This window comes from Pleurodeles waltl, chromosome 3_1 (genome assembly GCF_031143425.1).
Source record: "Pleurodeles waltl isolate 20211129_DDA chromosome 3_1, aPleWal1.hap1.20221129, whole genome shotgun sequence".
NCBI classification, from domain to species: Eukaryota; Metazoa; Chordata; class Amphibia; order Caudata; family Salamandridae; genus Pleurodeles; species Pleurodeles waltl.
In genome coordinates, this window is record NC_090440.1 from 245,901,852 (window position 1) to 245,919,976 (window position 18,125).

Consider the following 18,125-nt stretch of genomic DNA (forward strand, 5'->3'; position numbering starts at 1 on the left):
AAATTGGATGTGTCCACGTTGCGCTATGGGGCGTTTCCTGTCGCGGGCACTAGGCCTACCCACACAAGTGAGGAATCATTTTTATCGGGAGACTTGGGGAAACGCTGGGTGGAAGGAAATTTGTGGCTCCTCTCAGATTCCAGAACTTTCTGCCACAGAAATGTGAGGGACATGTGTTTTTTTAGCCAAATGTTTAGGTTTGCAAAGGATTCTGGGTAACAGAACCTGGTCCGAGCCCCACAAGTCACCCCATCTTGGATTCCCCTAGCTCTCTAGTTTTCAGAAATGCACAGGTTTGGTAGGTTTCCCTAGGTGCCGGCTGAGCTAGAGGCCAAAATCTACAGGTAGGCACTTTGCAAAAAACACCTCTGTTTTATTTAAAAAAATTGGATGTGTCCACGTTGCGCGTTGGGTCGTTTCCTGTCGCGGGCGCTAGGCCGACCCACACAAGTGAGGTATCATTTTTATCGGGAGACTTGGGGGAAAGCTGGGTGGAAGGACATTTGTGGCTCCTCTCAGATTCCAGAACTTTCTGCCACAGAAATGTGAGGAACATGTGTTTTTTAGCCAAATTTTGAGGTTTGCAAATGATTCTGGGTAACAGAACCTGGTCCGAGCCCCACAAGTCACCCCATCTTGGATTCCCCTAGGTCTCTAGTTTTCAGAAATGCACAGGTTTGGTAGGTTTCCCTAGGTGCCGGCTGTGCTAGAGGCCAAAATCTACAGGTAGGCACTTCACAAAAATCACCTCTGTTTTGCTTCAAAAAATTGGATGTGTCCACGTTGCGCTATGGGGCGTTTCCTGTCGCGGGCGCTAGGCCTACCCACACAAGTGAGGTATCATTTTTATCGGGAGACTTGGGGGAACGCTGGGTGGAAGGAAATTTGTGTCTCCTCTCAGATTCCAGAACTTTCTGCCACAGAAATGTGAGGAACATGTGTTTTTTTAGCCAAATTTTGAGGTTTGCAAAGGATTCTGGGTAACAGAACCTGGTTCGAGCCCCACAAGTCACCCCATCTTGGATTCCCCTACGTCTCTAGTTTTCAGAAATGCACAGGTTTGGTAGGTTTCCCTAGGTGCCGGCTGAGCTAGAGGCCAAAATCTACAGGTAGGCACTTTGCAAAAATCACCTCTGTTTTCTTTCAAAAAATTGGATGTGTCCACGTTGCGCTTTGGGGCGTTTCCTGTCGCGGGCGCTAGGCCTACCCACACATGTGAGGTATCATTTTATCGTGAGACTTGGGGGAACGCTGGGTGGAAGGAAATTTGTGGCTCCTCTCAGATTCCAGAACTTTCTGCCACAGAAATATGAGGAACATTTGTTGTTTTAGCCAAATTTTGAGGTTTGAAAAGGATTCTGGGTAACAGAACCTGGTCCGAGCCCCACAAGTCACCCCATCTTGGATTCCCCTAGGTCTCTAGTTTTCAGAAATGCACAGGTTTGGTAGGTTTCCCTAGGTGCCGGCTGAGCTAGAGGCCAAAATCTACAGGTAGGCACCTTGCAAAAAACACCTCTATTTTCTTTCAAAAAATTGGATGTGTCCATGTTGCGCTTTGGGGCGTTTCCTGTCGCGGGCGCTAGGCCTACCCACACAAGTGAGGTATCATTTTTATCAGGAGACTTGGGAGAACGCTGGGTGGAAGGACATTTGTGGCTCCTCTCAGATTCCAGAACTTTCTACTTCAGAAATGTGAGGAACATGTGTTTTTTTAGCCAAATGTTGAGGTTTGCAAAGGATTCTGGGTAACAGAACCTGGTCCGAGCCCCACAAGTCACCCCATCTTGGATTCCTCTAGGTCTCTAGTTTTCAGAAATGCACAGGTTTGGTAAGTTTCCCTAGGTGCCGGCTGAGCTAGAGGCCAAAATCTACAGGTGGGCACTTTGCAAAAATCACCTCTGTTTTCTTTTAAAAAAAATGGATGTGTCCACGTTGCGCTTTGGGGCGTTTCCTGTCGCGGGCACTAGGCCTACCCACACAAGTGAGGTATCATTTTTATCGGGAGACTTGGAGGAACGCTGGGTGGAAGGAAATTTGTGGCTCCTCTCAGATTCCAGAACTTTCTGCCACAGAAATTTGAGGAACATGTGTTTTTTTAGCCAAATTTTGAGGTTTGCAAAGGATTCTGGGTAACAGAACCTGGTCCGAGCCCCACAAGTCACCCCATCTTGGATTCCCCTAGGTCTCTAGTTTTCAGAAATGCACAGGTTTGGTAGGTTTCCCTAGGTGTAGGCTGAGCTAGAGGCCAAAATCTACAGGTAGGCACTTCACAAAAATCACCTCTGTTTGGCTTCAAAAAATTGGATGTGTCCACGTTGCGCTATGGGGCGTTTCCTGTCGCGGGCACTAGGCCTACCCACACAAGTGAGGAATCATTTTTATCGGGAGACTTGGGGAAACGCTGGGTGGAAGGAAATTTGTGGCTCCTCTCAGATTCCAGAACTTTCTGCCACAGAAATGTGAGGAACATGTGTTTTTTTAGCCAAATGTTGAGGTTTGCAAAGGATTCTGGGTAACAGAACCTGGTCCGAGCCCCACAAGTCACCCCATCTTGGATTCCTCTAGGTCTCTAGTTTTCAGAAATGCACAGGTTTGGTAGGTTTCCCTAGGTGCCGGCTGAGCTAGAGGCCAAAATCTACAGGTGGGCACTTTGCAAAAATCACCTCTGTTTTCTTTTAAAAAAAATGGATGTGTCCACGTTGCGCTTTGGGGCGTTTCCTGTCGCGGGCATTAGGCCTACCCACACAAGTGAGGTATCATTTTTATCGGGAGACTTGGAGGAACGCTGGGTGGAAGGAAATTTGTGGCTCCTCTCAGATTCCAGAACTTTCTGCCACAGAAATTTGAGGAACATGTGTTTTTTTAGCCAAATTTTGAGGTTTGCAAAGGATTCTGGGTAACAGAACCTGGTCCGAGCCCCACAAGTCACCCCATCTTGGATTCCCCTAGGTCTCTAGTTTTCAGAAATGCACAGGTTTGGTAGGTTTCCCTAGGTGCCGGCTGTGCTAGAGGCCAAAATCTACAGGTAGGCACCTTGCAAAAAACACCTCTATTTTCTTTCAAAAAATTGGATGTGTCCATGTTGCGCTTTGGGGCGTTTCCTGTCACGGGCGCTAGGCCTACCCACACAAGTGAGGTATCATTTTTATCAGGAGACTTGGGAGAACGCTGGGTGGAAGGACATTTGTGGCTCCTCTCAGATTCCAGAACTTTCTGCCACAGAAATGTGAGGAACATGTGTTTTTTTAGCCAAATTTTGAGGTTTGCAAAGGATTCTGGGTAACAGAACCTGGTCCGAGCCCCACAAGTCACCCCATCTTGGATTCCCCTAGGTCTCTAGTTTTCAGAAATGCACAGGTTTAGTAGGTTTCCCTAGGTGCCGGCTGAGCTAGAGGCCAAAATCTACAGGTAGGCACTTTGCAAAAATCACCTCTGTTTTCTTTAAAAAAATTGGATGTGTCCACGTTGCACTTTGGGGCGTTTCCTGTCGCGGGCGCTAGGCCTACCCACACAAGTGAGGTATCATTTTTATCGGGAGACTTGGGGGAACGCTGGGTGGAAGGAAATTTGTGTCTCCTCTCAGATTCCAGAACTTTCTGCCACAGAAATGTGAGGAACATGTGTTTTTTTAGCCAAATTTTGAGGTTTGCAAAGGATTCTGGGTAACAGAACCTGGTCCGAGCCCCACAAGTCACCCCATCTTGGATTCCCCTAGGTCTCTATTTTTAAAAAAATGCACAGGTTTGGTAGGTTTCCCTAGGTGCCGGCTGAGCTAGAGGCCAAAATCTACAGGTAGGCACTTTGCAAAAAACACCTCTGTTTTCGTTAAAAAAATTGGATGTGTCCACGTTGCGCTTTGGGGCGTTTCCTGTTGCGGGCGCTAGGCCTACCCACACAAGTGATGTATCATTTTATCGGGAGACTTGGGGGAACGCTGGGTGGAAGGAAATTTGTGGCTCCTCTTAGATTCTAGAACGTTCTGCCACAGAAATATGAGGAACATGTGTTTTTTTAGCCAAATTTTGAGGTTTGCAAAGGATTTTGGGTAACAGAACCTGGTCCGAGCCCCACAAGTCACCCCATCTTGGATTCCCCTAGGTCTCTAGTTTTCAGAAATGCACAGGTTTGGTAGGTTTCCCTAGGTGCCGGCTGTGCTAGAGGCCAAAATCTACAGGTAGGCACTTCACAAAAATCACCTCTGTTTTGCTTCAAAAAATTGGATGTGTCCACGTTGCGCTATGGGGCGTTTCCTGTCGCGGGCACTAGGCCTACCCACACAAGTGAGGAATCATTTTTATCGGGAGACTTGGGGAAACGCTGGGTGGAAGGAAATTTGTGGCTCCTCTCAGATTCCAGAACTTTCTGCCACAGAAATGTGAGGGACATGTGTTTTTTTAGCCAAATGTTTAGGTTTGCAAAGGATTCTGGGTAACAGAACCTGGTCCGAGCCCCACAAGTCACCCCATCTTGGATTCCCCTAGCTCTCTAGTTTTCAGAAATGCACAGGTTTGGTAGGTTTCCCTAGGTGCCGGCTGAGCTAGAGGCCAAAATCTACAGGTAGGCACTTTGCAAAAAACACCTCTGTTTTATTTAAAAAAATTGGATGTGTCCACGTTGCGCGTTGGGTCGTTTCCTGTCGCGGGCGCTAGGCCGACCCACACAAGTGAGGTATCATTTTTATCGGGAGACTTGGGGGAAAGCTGGGTGGAAGGACATTTGTGGCTCCTCTCAGATTCCAGAACTTTCTGCCACAGAAATGTGAGGAACATGTGTTTTTTAGCCAAATTTTGAGGTTTGCAAATGATTCTGGGTAACAGAACCTGGTCCGAGCCCCACAAGTCACCCCATCTTGGATTCCCCTAGGTCTCTAGTTTTCAGAAATGCACAGGTTTGGTAGGTTTCCCTAGGTGCCGGCTGTGCTAGAGGCCAAAATCTACAGGTAGGCACTTCACAAAAATCACCTCTGTTTTGCTTCAAAAAATTGGATGTGTCCACGTTGCGCTATGGGGCGTTTCCTGTCGCGGGCGCTAGGCCTACCCACACAAGTGAGGTATCATTTTTATCGGGAGACTTGGGGGAACGCTGGGTGGAAGGAAATTTGTGTCTCCTCTCAGATTCCAGAACTTTCTGCCACAGAAATGTGAGGAACATGTGTTTTTTTAGCCAAATTTTGAGGTTTGCAAAGGATTCTGGGTAACAGAACCTGGTTCGAGCCCCACAAGTCACCCCATCTTGGATTCCCCTACGTCTCTAGTTTTCAGAAATGCACAGGTTTGGTAGGTTTCCCTAGGTGCCGGCTGAGCTAGAGGCCAAAATCTACAGGTAGGCACTTTGCAAAAATCACCTCTGTTTTCTTTCAAAAAATTGGATGTGTCCACGTTGCGCTTTGGGGCGTTTCCTGTCGCGGGCGCTAGGCCTACCCACACATGTGAGGTATCATTTTATCGTGAGACTTGGGGGAACGCTGGGTGGAAGGAAATTTGTGGCTCCTCTCAGATTCCAGAACTTTCTGCCACAGAAATATGAGGAACATTTGTTGTTTTAGCCAAATTTTGAGGTTTGAAAAGGATTCTGGGTAACAGAACCTGGTCCGAGCCCCACAAGTCACCCCATCTTGGATTCCCCTAGGTCTCTAGTTTTCAGAAATGCACAGGTTTGGTAGGTTTCCCTAGGTGCCGGCTGAGCTAGAGGCCAAAATCTACAGGTAGGCACCTTGCAAAAAACACCTCTATTTTCTTTCAAAAAATTGGATGTGTCCATGTTGCGCTTTGGGGCGTTTCCTGTCGCGGGCGCTAAGCCTACCCACACAAGTGAGGTATCATTTTTATCAGGAGACTTGGGAGAACGCTGGGTGGAAGGACATTTGTGGCTCCTCTCAGATTCCAGAACTTTCTACTTCAGAAATGTGAGGAACATGTGTTTTTTTAGCCAAATGTTGAGGTTTGCAAAGGATTCTGGGTAACAGAACCTGGTCCGAGCCCCACAAGTCACCCCATCTTGGATTCCTCTAGGTCTCTAGTTTTCAGAAATGCACAGGTTTGGTAAGTTTCCCTAGGTGCCGGCTGAGCTAGAGGCCAAAATCTACAGGTGGGCACTTTGCAAAAATCACCTCTGTTTTCTTTTAAAAAAAATGGATGTGTCCACGTTGCGCTTTGGGGCGTTTCCTGTCGCGGGCACTAGGCCTACCCACACAAGTGAGGTATCATTTTTATCGGGAGACTTGGAGGAACGCTGGGTGGAAGGAAATTTGTGGCTCCTCTCAGATTCCAGAACTTTCTGCCACAGAAATTTGAGGAACATGTGTTTTTTTAGCCAAATTTTGAGGTTTGCAAAGGATTCTGGGTAACAGAACCTGGTCCGAGCCCCACAAGTCACCCCATCTTGGATTCCCCTAGGTCTCTAGTTTTCAGAAATGCACAGGTTTGGTAGGTTTCCCTAGGTGTAGGCTGAGCTAGAGGCCAAAATCTACAGGTAGGCACTTCACAAAAATCACCTCTGTTTGGCTTCAAAAAATTGGATGTGTCCACGTTGCGCTATGGGGCGTTTCCTGTCGCGGGCACTAGGCCTACCCACACAAGTGAGGAATCATTTTTATCGGGAGACTTGGGGAAACGCTGGGTGGAAGGAAATTTGTGGCTCCTCTCAGATTCCAGAACTTTCTGCCACAGAAATGTGAGGAACATGTGTTTTTTTAGCCAAATGTTGAGGTTTGCAAAGGATTCTGGGTAACAGAACCTGGTCCGAGCCCCACAAGTCACCCCATCTTGGATTCCTCTAGGTCTCTAGTTTTCAGAAATGCACAGGTTTGGTAGGTTTCCCTAGGTGCCGGCTGAGCTAGAGGCCAAAATCTACAGGTGGGCACTTTGCAAAAATCTCCTCTGTTTTCTTTTAAAAAAAATGGATGTGTCCACGTTGCGCTTTGGGGCGTTTCCTGTCGCGGGCACTAGGCCTACCCACACAAGTGAGGTATCATTTTTATCGGGAGACTTGGAGGAACGCTGGGTGGAAGGAAATTTGTGGCTCCTCTCAGATTCCAGAACTTTCTGCCACAGAAATTTGAGGAACATGTGTTTTTTTAGCCAAATTTTGAGGTTTGCAAAGGATTCTGGGTAACAGAACCTGGTCCGAGCCCCACAAGTCACCCCATCTTGGATTCCCCTAGGTCTCTAGTTTTCAGAAATGCACAGGTTTGGTAGGTTTCCCTAGGTGTAGGCTGAGCTAGAGGCCAAAATCTACAGGTAGGCACTTCACAAAAATCACCTCTGTTTGGCTTCAAAAAATTGGATGTGTCCACGTTGCGCTATGGGGCGTTTCCTGTCGCGGGCACTAGTCCTACCCACACAAGTGAGGAATAATTTTTATCGGGAGACTTGGGGAAACGCTGGGTGGAAGGAAATTTGTGGCTCCTCTCAGATTCCAGAACTTTCTGCCACAGAAATGTGAGGGACATGTGTTTTTTTAGCCAAATTTTGAGGTTTGCAAAGGATTCTGGGTAACAGAACCTGGTTCGAGCCCCACAAGTCACCCCATCTTGGATTCCCCTACGTCTCTAGTTTTCAGAAATGCACAGGTTTGGTAGGTTTCCCTAGGTGCCGGCTGAGCTAGAGGCCAAAATCTACAGGTAGGCACTTTGCAAAAATCACCTCTGTTTTCTTTCAAAAAATTGGATGTGTCCACGTTGCGCTTTGGGGCGTTTCCTGTCGCGGGCGCTAGGCCTACCCACACATGTGAGGTATCATTTTATCGTGAGACTTGGGGGAACGCTGGGTGGAAGGAAATTTGTGGCTCCTCTCAGATTCCAGAACTTTCTGCCACAGAAATATGAGGAACATTTGTTGTTTTAGCCAAATTTTGAGGTTTGAAAAGGATTCTGGGTAACAGAACCTGGTCCGAGCCCCACAAGTCACCCCATCTTGGATTCCCCTAGGTCTCTAGTTTTCAGAAATGCACAGGTTTGGTAGGTTTCCCTAGGTGCCGGCTGAGCTAGAGGCCAAAATCTACAGGTAGGCACCTTGCAAAAAACACCTCTATTTTCTTTCAAAAAATTGGATGTGTCCATGTTGCGCTTTGGGGCGTTTCCTGTCGCGGGCGCTAGGCCTACCCACACAAGTGAGGTATCATTTTTATCAGGAGACTTGGGAGAACGCTGGGTGGAAGGACATTTGTGGCTCCTCTCAGATTCCAGAACTTTCTACTTCAGAAATGTGAGGAACATGTGTTTTTTTAGCCAAATGTTGAGGTTTGCAAAGGATTCTGGGTAACAGAACCTGGTCCGATCCCCACAAGTCACCCCATCTTGGATTCCTCTAGGTCTCTACTTTTCAGAAATGCACAGGTTTGGTAAGTTTCCCTAGGTGCCGGCTGAGCTAGAGGCCAAAATCTACAGGTGGGCACTTTGCAAAAATCACCTCTGTTTTCTTTTAAAAAAAATGGATGTGTCCACGTTGCGCTTTGGGGCGTTTCCTGTCGCGGGCACTAGGCCTACCCACACAAGTGAGGTATCATTTTTATCGGGAGACTTGGAGGAACGCTGGGTGGAAGGAAATTTGTGGCTCCTCTCAGATTCCAGAACTTTCTGCCACAGAAATTTGAGGAACATGTGTTTTTTTAGCCAAATTTTTAGGTTTGCAAAGGATTCTGGGTAACAGAACCTGGTCCGAGCCCCACAAGTCACCCCATCTTGGATTCCCCTAGGTCTCTAGTTTTCAGAAATGCACAGGTTTGGTAGGTTTCCCTAGGTGTAGGCTGAGCTAGAGGCCAAAATCTACAGGTAGGCACTTCACAAAAATCACCTCTGTTTGGCTTCAAAAAATTGGATGTGTCCACGTTGCGCTATGGGGCGTTTCCTGTCGCGGGCACTAGGCCTACCCACACAAGTGAGGAATCATTTTTATCGGGAGACTTGGGGAAACGCTGGGTGGAAGGAAATTTGTGGCTCCTCTCAGATTCCAGAACTTTCTGCCACAGAAATGTGAGGAACATGTGTTTTTTTAGCCAAATGTTGAGGTTTGCAAAGGATTCTGGGTAACAGAACCTGGTCCGAGCCCCACAAGTCACCCCATCTTGGATTCCTCTAGGTCTCTAGTTTTCAGAAATGCACAGGTTTGGTAGGTTTCCCTAGGTGCCGGCTGAGCTAGAGGCCAAAATCTACAGGTGGGCACTTTGCAAAAATCACCTCTGTTTTCTTTTAAAAAAAATGGATGTGTCCACGTTGCGCTTTGGGGCGTTTCCTGTCGCGGGCACTAGGCCTACCCACACAAGTGAGGTATCATTTTTATCGGGAGACTTGGAGGAACGCTGGGTGGAAGGAAATTTGTGGCTCCTCTCAGATTCCAGAACTTTCTGCCACAGAAATTTGAGGAACATGTGTTTTTTTAGCCAAATTTTGAGGTTTGCAAAGGATTCTGGGTAACAGAACCTGGTCCGAGCCCCACAAGTCACCCCATCTTGGATTCCCCTAGGTCTCTAGTTTTCAGAAATGCACAGGTTTGGTAGGTTTCCCTAGGTGTAGGCTGAGCTAGAGGCCAAAATCTACAGGTAGGCACTTCACAAAAATCACCTCTGTTTGGCTTAAAAAAATTGGATGTGTCCACGTTGCGCTATGGGGCGTTTCCTGTCGCGGGCACTAGGCCTACCCACACAAGTGAGGAATAATTTTTATCGGGAGACTTGGGGAAACGCTGGGTGGAAGGAAATTTGTGGCTCCTCTCAGATTCCAGAACTTTCTGCCACAGAAATGTGAGGGACATGTGTTTTTTTAGCCAAATGTTTAGGTTTGCAAAGGATTCTGGGTAACAGAACCTGGTCCGAGCCCCACAAGTCACCCCATCTTGGATTCCCCTAGCTCTCTAGTTTTCAGAAATGCACAGGTTTGGTAGGTTTCCCTAGGTGCCGGCTGAGCTAGAGGCCAAAATCTACAGGTAGGCACTTTGCAAAAAACACCTCTGTTTTATTTAAAAAAATTGGATGTGTCCACGTTGCGCGTTGGGTCGTTTCCTGTCGCGGGCGCTAGGCCGACCCACACACGTGAGGTATCATTTTTATCGGGAGACTTGGGGGAAAGCTGGGTGGAAGGACATTTGTGGCTCCTCTCAGATTCCAGAACTTTCTGCCACAGAAATGTGAGGAACATGTGTTTTTTAGCCAAATTTTGAGGTTTGCAAATGATTCTGGGTAAAAGAACCTGGTCCGAGCCCCACAAATCACCCCATCTTGGATTCCCCTAGGTCTCTAGTTTTCAGAAATGCACAGGTTTGGTAGGTTTCCCTAGGTGCCGGCTGTGCTAGAGGCCAAAATCTACAGGTAGGCACTTCACAAAAATCACCTCTGTTTTGCTTCAAAAAATTGGATGTGTCCACGTTGCGCTATGGGGCGTTTCCTGTCGCGGGCGCTAGGCCTACCCACACAAGTGAGGTATCATTTTTATCGGGAGACTTGGGGGAACGCTGGGTGGAAGGAAATTAGTGTCTCCTATCAGATTCCAGAACTTTCTGCCACAGAAATGTGAGGAACATGTGTTTTTTTAGCCAAATTTTGAGGTTTGCAAAGGATTCTGGGTAACAGAACCTGGTTCGAGCCCCACAAGTCACCCCATCTTGGATTCCCCTACGTCTCTAGTTTTCAGAAATGCACAGGTTTGGTAGGTTTCCCTAGGTGCCGGCTGAGCTAGAGGCCAAAATCTACAGGTAGGCACTTTGCAAAAATCACCTCTGTTTTCTTTCAAAAAATTGGATGTGTCCACGTTGCGCTTTGGGGCGTTTCCTGTCGCGGGCGCTAGGCCTACCCACACATGTGATGTATCATTTTATCGTGAGACTTGGGGGAACGCTGGGTGGAAGGAAATTTGTGGCTCCTCTCAGATTCCAGAACTTTCTGCCACAGAAATATGAGGAACATTTGTTGTTTTAGCCAAATTATGAGGTTTGAAAAGGATTCTGGGTAACAGAACCTGGTCCGAGCCCCACAAGTCACCCCATCTTGGATTCCCCTAGGTCTCTAGTTTTCAGAAATGCACAGGTTTGGTAGGTTTCCCTAGGTGCCGGCTGAGCTAGAGGCCAAAATCTACAGGTAGGCACCTTGCAAAAAACACCTCTATTTTCTTTCAAAAAATTGGATGTGTCCATGTTGCGCTTTGGGGCGTTTCCTGTCACGGGCGCTAGGCCTACCCACACAAGTGAGGTATCATTTTTATCAGGAGACTTGGGAGAACGCTGGGTGGAAGGACATTTGTGGCTCCTCTCAGATTCCAGAACTTTCTGCCACAGAAATGTGAGGAACATGTGTTTTTTTAGCCAAATTTTGAGGTTTGCAAAGGATTCTGGGTAACAGAACCTGGTCCGAGCCCCACAAGTCACCCCATCTTGGATTCCCCTAGGTCTCTAGTTTTCAGAAATGCACAGGTTTAGTAGGTTTCCCTAGGTGCCGGCTGAGCTAGAGGCCAAAATCTACAGGTAGGCACTTTGCAAAAATCACCTCTGTTTTCTTTAAAAAAATTGGATGTGTCCACGTTGCACTTTGGGGCGTTTCCTGTCGCGGGCGCTAGGCCTACCCACACAAGTGAGGTATCATTTTTATCGGGAGACTTGGGGGAACGCTGGGTGGAAGGAAATTTGTGTCTCCTCTCAGATTCCAGAACTTTCTGCCACAGAAATGTGAGGAACATGTGTTTTTTTAGCCAAATTTTGAGGTTTGCAAAGGATTCTGGGTAACAGAACCTGGTCCGAGCCCCACAAGTCACCCCATCTTGGATTCCCCTAGGTCTCTATTTTTAAAAAAATGCACAGGTTTGGTAGGTTTCCCTAGGTGCCGGCTGAGCTAGAGGCCAAAATCTACAGGTAGGCACTTTGCAAAAAACACCTCTGTTTTCGTTAAAAAAATTGGATGTGTCCACGTTGCGCTTTGGGGCGTTTCCTGTTGCGGGCGCTAGGCCTACCCACACAAGTGATGTATCATTTTATCGGGAGACTTGGGGGAACGCTGGGTGGAAGGAAATTTGTGGCTCCTCTTAGATTCTAGAACGTTCTGCCACAGAAATATGAGGAACATGTGTTTTTTTAGCCAAATTTTGAGGTTTGCAAAGGATTTTGGGTAACAGAACCTGGTCCGAGCCCCACAAGTCACCCCATCTTGGATTCCCCTAGGTCTCTAGTTTTCAGAAATGCACAGGTTTGGTAGGTTTCCCTAGGTGCCGGCTGTGCTAGAGGCCAAAATCTACAGGTAGGCACTTCACAAAAATCACCTCTGTTTTGCTTCAAAAAATTGGATGTGTCCACGTTGCGCTATGGGGCGTTTCCTGTCGCGGGCACTAGGCCTACCCACACAAGTGAGGAATCATTTTTATCGGGAGACTTGGGGAAACGCTGGGTGGAAGGAAATTTGTGGCTCCTCTCAGATTCCAGAACTTTCTGCCACAGAAATGTGAGGGACATGTGTTTTTTTAGCCAAATGTTTAGGTTTGCAAAGGATTCTGGGTAACAGAACCTGGTCCGAGCCCCACAAGTCACCCCATCTTGGATTCCCCTAGCTCTCTAGTTTTCAGAAATGCACAGGTTTGGTAGGTTTCCCTAGGTGCCGGCTGAGCTAGAGGCCAAAATCTACAGGTAGGCACTTTGCAAAAAACACCTCTGTTTTATTTAAAAAAATTGGATGTGTCCACGTTGCGCGTTGGGTCGTTTCCTGTCGCGGGCGCTAGGCCGACCCACACAAGTGAGGTATCATTTTTATCGGGAGACTTGGGGGAAAGCTGGGTGGAAGGACATTTGTGGCTCCTCTCAGATTCCAGAACTTTCTGCCACAGAAATGTGAGGAACATGTGTTTTTTAGCCAAATTTTGAGGTTTGCAAATGATTCTGGGTAACAGAACCTGGTCCGAGCCCCACAAGTCACCCCATCTTGGATTCCCCTAGGTCTCTAGTTTTCAGAAATGCACAGGTTTGGTAGGTTTCCCTAGGTGCCGGCTGTGCTAGAGGCCAAAATCTACAGGTAGGCACTTCACAAAAATCACCTCTGTTTTGCTTCAAAAAATTTGATGTGTCCACGTTGCGCTATGGGGCGTTTCCTGTCGCGGCGGCGCTAGGCCTACCCACACAAGTGAGGTATCATTTTTATCGGGAGACTTGGGGGAACGCTGGGTGGAAGGAAATTTGTGTCTCCTCTCAGATTCCAGAACTTTCTGCCACAGAAATGTGAGGAACATGTGTTTTTTTAGCCAAATTTTGAGGTTTGCAAAGGATTCTGGGTACAGAACCTGGTTCGAGCCCCACAAGTCACCCCATCTTGGATTCCCCTACGTCTCTAGTTTTCAGAAATGCACAGGTTTTGGTAGGTTTCCCTAGGTGCCGGCTGAGCTAGAGGCCAAAATCCTACAGGTAGGCACTTTGCAAAAATCACCTCTGTTTTCTTTCAAAAAATTGGATGTGTCCACGTTGCGCTTTGGGGCGTTTCCGTCGCGGGCGCTAGGCCTACCCACACATGTGAGGTATCATTTTATCGTGAGACTTGGGGGAACGCTGGGTGGAAGGAAATTTGTGGCTCCTCTCAGATTCCAGAACTTTCTGCCACAGAAATATGAGGAACATTTGTTGTTTTAGCCAAATTTTGAGGTTTGAAAAGGATTCTGGGTAACAGAACCTGGTCCGAGCCCCACAAGTCACCCCATCTTGGATTCCCCTAGGTCTCTAGTTTCAGAAATGCACAGGTTTGGTAGGTTTCCCTAGGTGCCGGCTGAGCTAGAGGCCAAAATCTACAGGTAGGCACCTTGCAAAAAACACCTCTATTTTCTTTCAAAAAATTGGATGTGTCCATGTTGCGCTTGGGGCGTTTCCTGTCGCGGGCGCTAGGCCTACCCACACAAGTGAGGTATCATTTTTATCAGGAGACTTGGGAGAACGCTGGGTGAAGGACATTTGTGCTCCTCTCAGATTCCAGAACTTTCTACTTCAGAAATGTGAGGAACATGTGTTTTTTTAGCCAAATGTTGAGGTTTGCAAAGGATTCTGGGTAACAGAACCTGGTCCGAGCCCACAAGTCACCCCATCTTGGATTCCTCTAGGTCTCTAGTTTTCAGAAATGCACAGGTTTGGTAAGTTTCCCTAGGTGCCGGCTGAGCTAGAGGCCAAAATCTACAGGTGGGCACTTTGCAAAAATCACCTCTGTTTTCTTTAAAAAAAATGGATGTGTCCACGTTGCGCTTTGGGGCGTTTCCTGTCGCGGGGCACTAGGCCTACCCACACAAGTGAGGTTATCATTTTTATCGGGAGACTTGGAGGAACGCTGGGTGGAAGGAAATTTGTGGCTCCTCTCAGATTCCAGAACTTTCTGCCACAGAAATTTGAGGAACATGTGTTTTTTTAGCCAAATTTTGAGGTTTGCAAAGGATTCTGGGTAACAGAACCTGGTCCGAGCCCCACAAGTCACCCCATCTTGGATTCCCCTAGGTCTCTAGTTTTCAGAAATGCACAGGTTTGGTAGGTTTCCCTAGGTGTAGGCTGAGCTAGAGGCCAAAATCTACAGGTAGGCACTTCACAAAAATCACCTCTGTTTGGCTTCAAAAAATTGGATGTGTCCACGTTGCGCTATGGGGCGTTTCCTGTCGCGGGCACTAGGCCTACCCACACAAGTGAGGAATCATTTTTATCGGGAGACTTGGGGAAACGCTGGGTGGAAGGAAATTTGTGGCTCCTCTCAGATTCCAGAACTTTCTGCCACAGAAATGTGAGGAACATGTGTTTTTTTAGCCAAATGTTGAGGTTTGCAAAGGATTCTGGGTAACAGAACCTGGTCCGAGCCCCACAAGTCACCCCATCTTGGATTCCTCTAGGTCTCTAGTTTTCAGAAATGCACAGGTTTGGTAGGTTTCCCTAGGTGCCGGCTGAGCTAGAGGCCAAAATCTACAGGTGGGCACTTTGCAAAAATCACCTCTGTTTTCTTTTAAAAAAAATGGATGTGTCCACGTTGCGCTTTGGGGCGTTTCCTGTCGCGGGCACTAGGCCTACCCACACAAGTGAGGTATCATTTTTATCGGGAGACTTGGAGGAACGCTGGGTGGAAGGAAATTTGTGGCTCCTCTCAGATTCCAGAACTTTCTGCCACAGAAATTTGAGGAACATGTGTTTTTTTTAGCCAAATTTTGAGGTTTGCAAAGGATTCTGGGTAACAGAACCTGGTCCGAGCCCCACAAGTCACCCCATCTTGGATTCCCCTAGGTCTCTAGTTTTCAGAAATGCACAGGTTTGGTAGGTTTCCCTAGGTGTAGGCTGAGCTAGAGGCCAAAATCTACAGGTAGGCACTTCACAAAAATCACCTCTGTTTGGCTTCAAAAAATTGGATGTGTCCACGTTGCGCTATGGGGCGTTTCCTGTCGCGGGCACTAGTCCTACCCACACAAGTGAGGAATAATTTTTATCGGGAGACTTGGGGAAACGCTGGGTGGAAGGAAATTTGTGGCTCCTCTCAGATTCCAGAACTTTCTGCCACAGAAATGTGAGGGACATGTGTTTTTTTAGCCAAATTTTGAGGTTTGCAAAGGATTCTGGGTAACAGAACCTGGTTCGAGCCCCACAAGTCACCCCATCTTGGATTCCCCTACGTCTCTAGTTTTCAGAAATGCACAGGTTTGGTAGGTTTCCCTAGGTGCCGGCTGAGCTAGAGGCCAAAATCTACAGGTAGGCACTTTGCAAAAATCACCTCTGTTTTCTTTCAAAAAATTGGATGTGTCCACGTTGCGCTTTGGGGCGTTTCCTGTCGCGGGCGCTAGGCCTACCCACACATGTGAGGTATCATTTTATCGTGAGACTTGGGGGAACGCTGGGTGGAAGGAAATTTGTGGCTCCTCTCAGATTCCAGAACTTTCTGCCACAGAAATATGAGGAACATTTGTTGTTTTAGCCAAATTTTGAGGTTTGAAAAGGATTCTGGGTAACAGAACCTGGTCCGAGCCCCACAAGTCACCCCATCTTGGATTCCCCTAGGTCTCTAGTTTTCAGAAATGCACAGGTTTGGTAGGTTTCCCTAGGTGCCGGCTGAGCTAGAGGCCAAAATCTACAGGTAGGCACCTTGCAAAAAACACCTCTATTTTCTTTCAAAAAATTGGATGTGTCCATGTTGCGCTTTGGGGCGTTTCCTGTCGCGGGCGCTAGGCCTACCCACACAAGTGAGGTATCATTTTTATCAGGAGACTTGGGAGAACGCTGGGTGGAAGGACATTTGTGGCTCCTCTCAGATTCCAGAACTTTCTACTTCAGAAATGTGAGGAACATTTGTTGTTTTAGCCAAATTTTGAGGTTTGAAAAGGATTCTGGGTAACAGAACCTGGTCCGAGCCCCACAAGTCACCCCATCTTGGATTCCCCTAGGTCTCTAGTTTTCAGAAATGCACAGGTTTGGTAAGTTTCCCTAGGTGCCGGCTGAGCTAGAGGCCAAAATCTACAGGTGGGCACTTTGCAAAAATCACCTCTGTTTTCTTTTAAAAAAAATGGATGTGTCCACGTTGCGCTTTGGGGCGTTTCCTGTCGCGGGCACTAGGCCTACCCACACAAGTGAGGTATCATTTTTATCGGGAGACTTGGAGGAACGCTGGGTGGAAGGAAATTTGTGGCTCCTCTCAGATTCCAGAACTTTCTGCCACAGAAATTTGAGGAACATGTGTTTTTTTTAGCCAAATTTTTAGGTTTGCAAAGGATTCTGGGTAACAGAACCTGGTCCGAGCCCCACAAGTCACCCCATCTTGGATTCCCCTAGGTCTCTAGTTTTCAGAAATGCACAGGTTTGGTAGGTTTCCCTAGGTGTAGGCTGAGCTAGAGGCCAAAATCTACAGGTAGGCACTTCACAAAAATCACCTCTGTTTGGCTTCAAAAAATTGGATGTGTCCACGTTGCGCTATGGGGCGTTTCCTGTCGCGGGCACTAGGCCTACCCACACAAGTGAGGAATCATTTTTATCGGGAGACTTGGGGAAACGCTGGGTGGAAGGAAATTTGTGGCTCCTCTCAGATTCCAGAACTTTCTGCCACAGAAATGTGAGGAACATGTGTTTTTTTAGCCAAATGTTGAGGTTTGCAAAGGATTCTGGGTAACAGAACCTGGTCCGAGCCCCACAAGTCACCCCATCTTGGATTCCTCTAGGTCTCTAGTTTTCAGAAATGCACAGGTTTGGTAGGTTTCCCTAGGTGCCGGCTGAGCTAGAGGCCAAAATCTACAGGTGGGCACTTTGCAAAAATCACCTCTGTTTTCTTTTAAAAAAAATGGATGTGTCCACGTTGCGCTTTGGGGCGTTTCCTGTCGCGGGCACTAGGCCTACCCACACAAGTGAGGTATCATTTTTATCGGGAGACTTGGAGGAACGCTGGGTGGAAGGAAATTTGTGGCTCCTCTCAGATTCCAGAACTTTCTGCCACAGAAATTTGAGGAACATGTGTTTTTTTAGCCAAATTTTGAGGTTTGCAAAGGATTCTGGGTAACAGAACCTGGTCCGAGCCCCACAAGTCACCCCATCTTGGATTCCCCTAGGTCTCTAGTTTTCAGAAATGCACAGGTTTGGTAGGTTTCCCTAGGTGTAGGCTGAGCTAGAGGCCAAAATCTACAGGTAGGCACTTCACAAAAATCACCTCTGTTTGGCTTAAAAAAATTGGATGTGTCCACGTTGCGCTATGGGGCGTTTCCTGTCGCGGGCACTAGGCCTACCCACACAAGTGAGGAATAATTTTTATCGGGAGACTTGGGGAAACGCTGGGTGGAAGGAAATTTGTGGCTCCTCTCAGATTCCAGAACTTTCTGCCACAGAAATGTGAGGGACATGTGTTTTTTTAGCCAAATGTTTAGGTTTGCAAAGGATTCTGGGTAACAGAACCTGGTCCGAGCCCCACAAGTCACCCCATCTTGGATTCCCCTAGCTCTCTAGTTTTCAGAAATGCACAGGTTTGGTAGGTTTCCCTAGGTGCCGGCTGAGCTAGAGGCCAAAATCTACAGGTAGGCACTTTGCAAAAAACACCTCTGTTTTATTTAAAAAAATTGGATGTGTCCACGTTGCGCGTTGGGTCGTTTCCTGTCGCGGGCGCTAGGCCGACCCACACAAGTGAGGTATCATTTTTATCGGGAGACTTGGGGGAAAGCTGGGTGGAAGGACATTTGT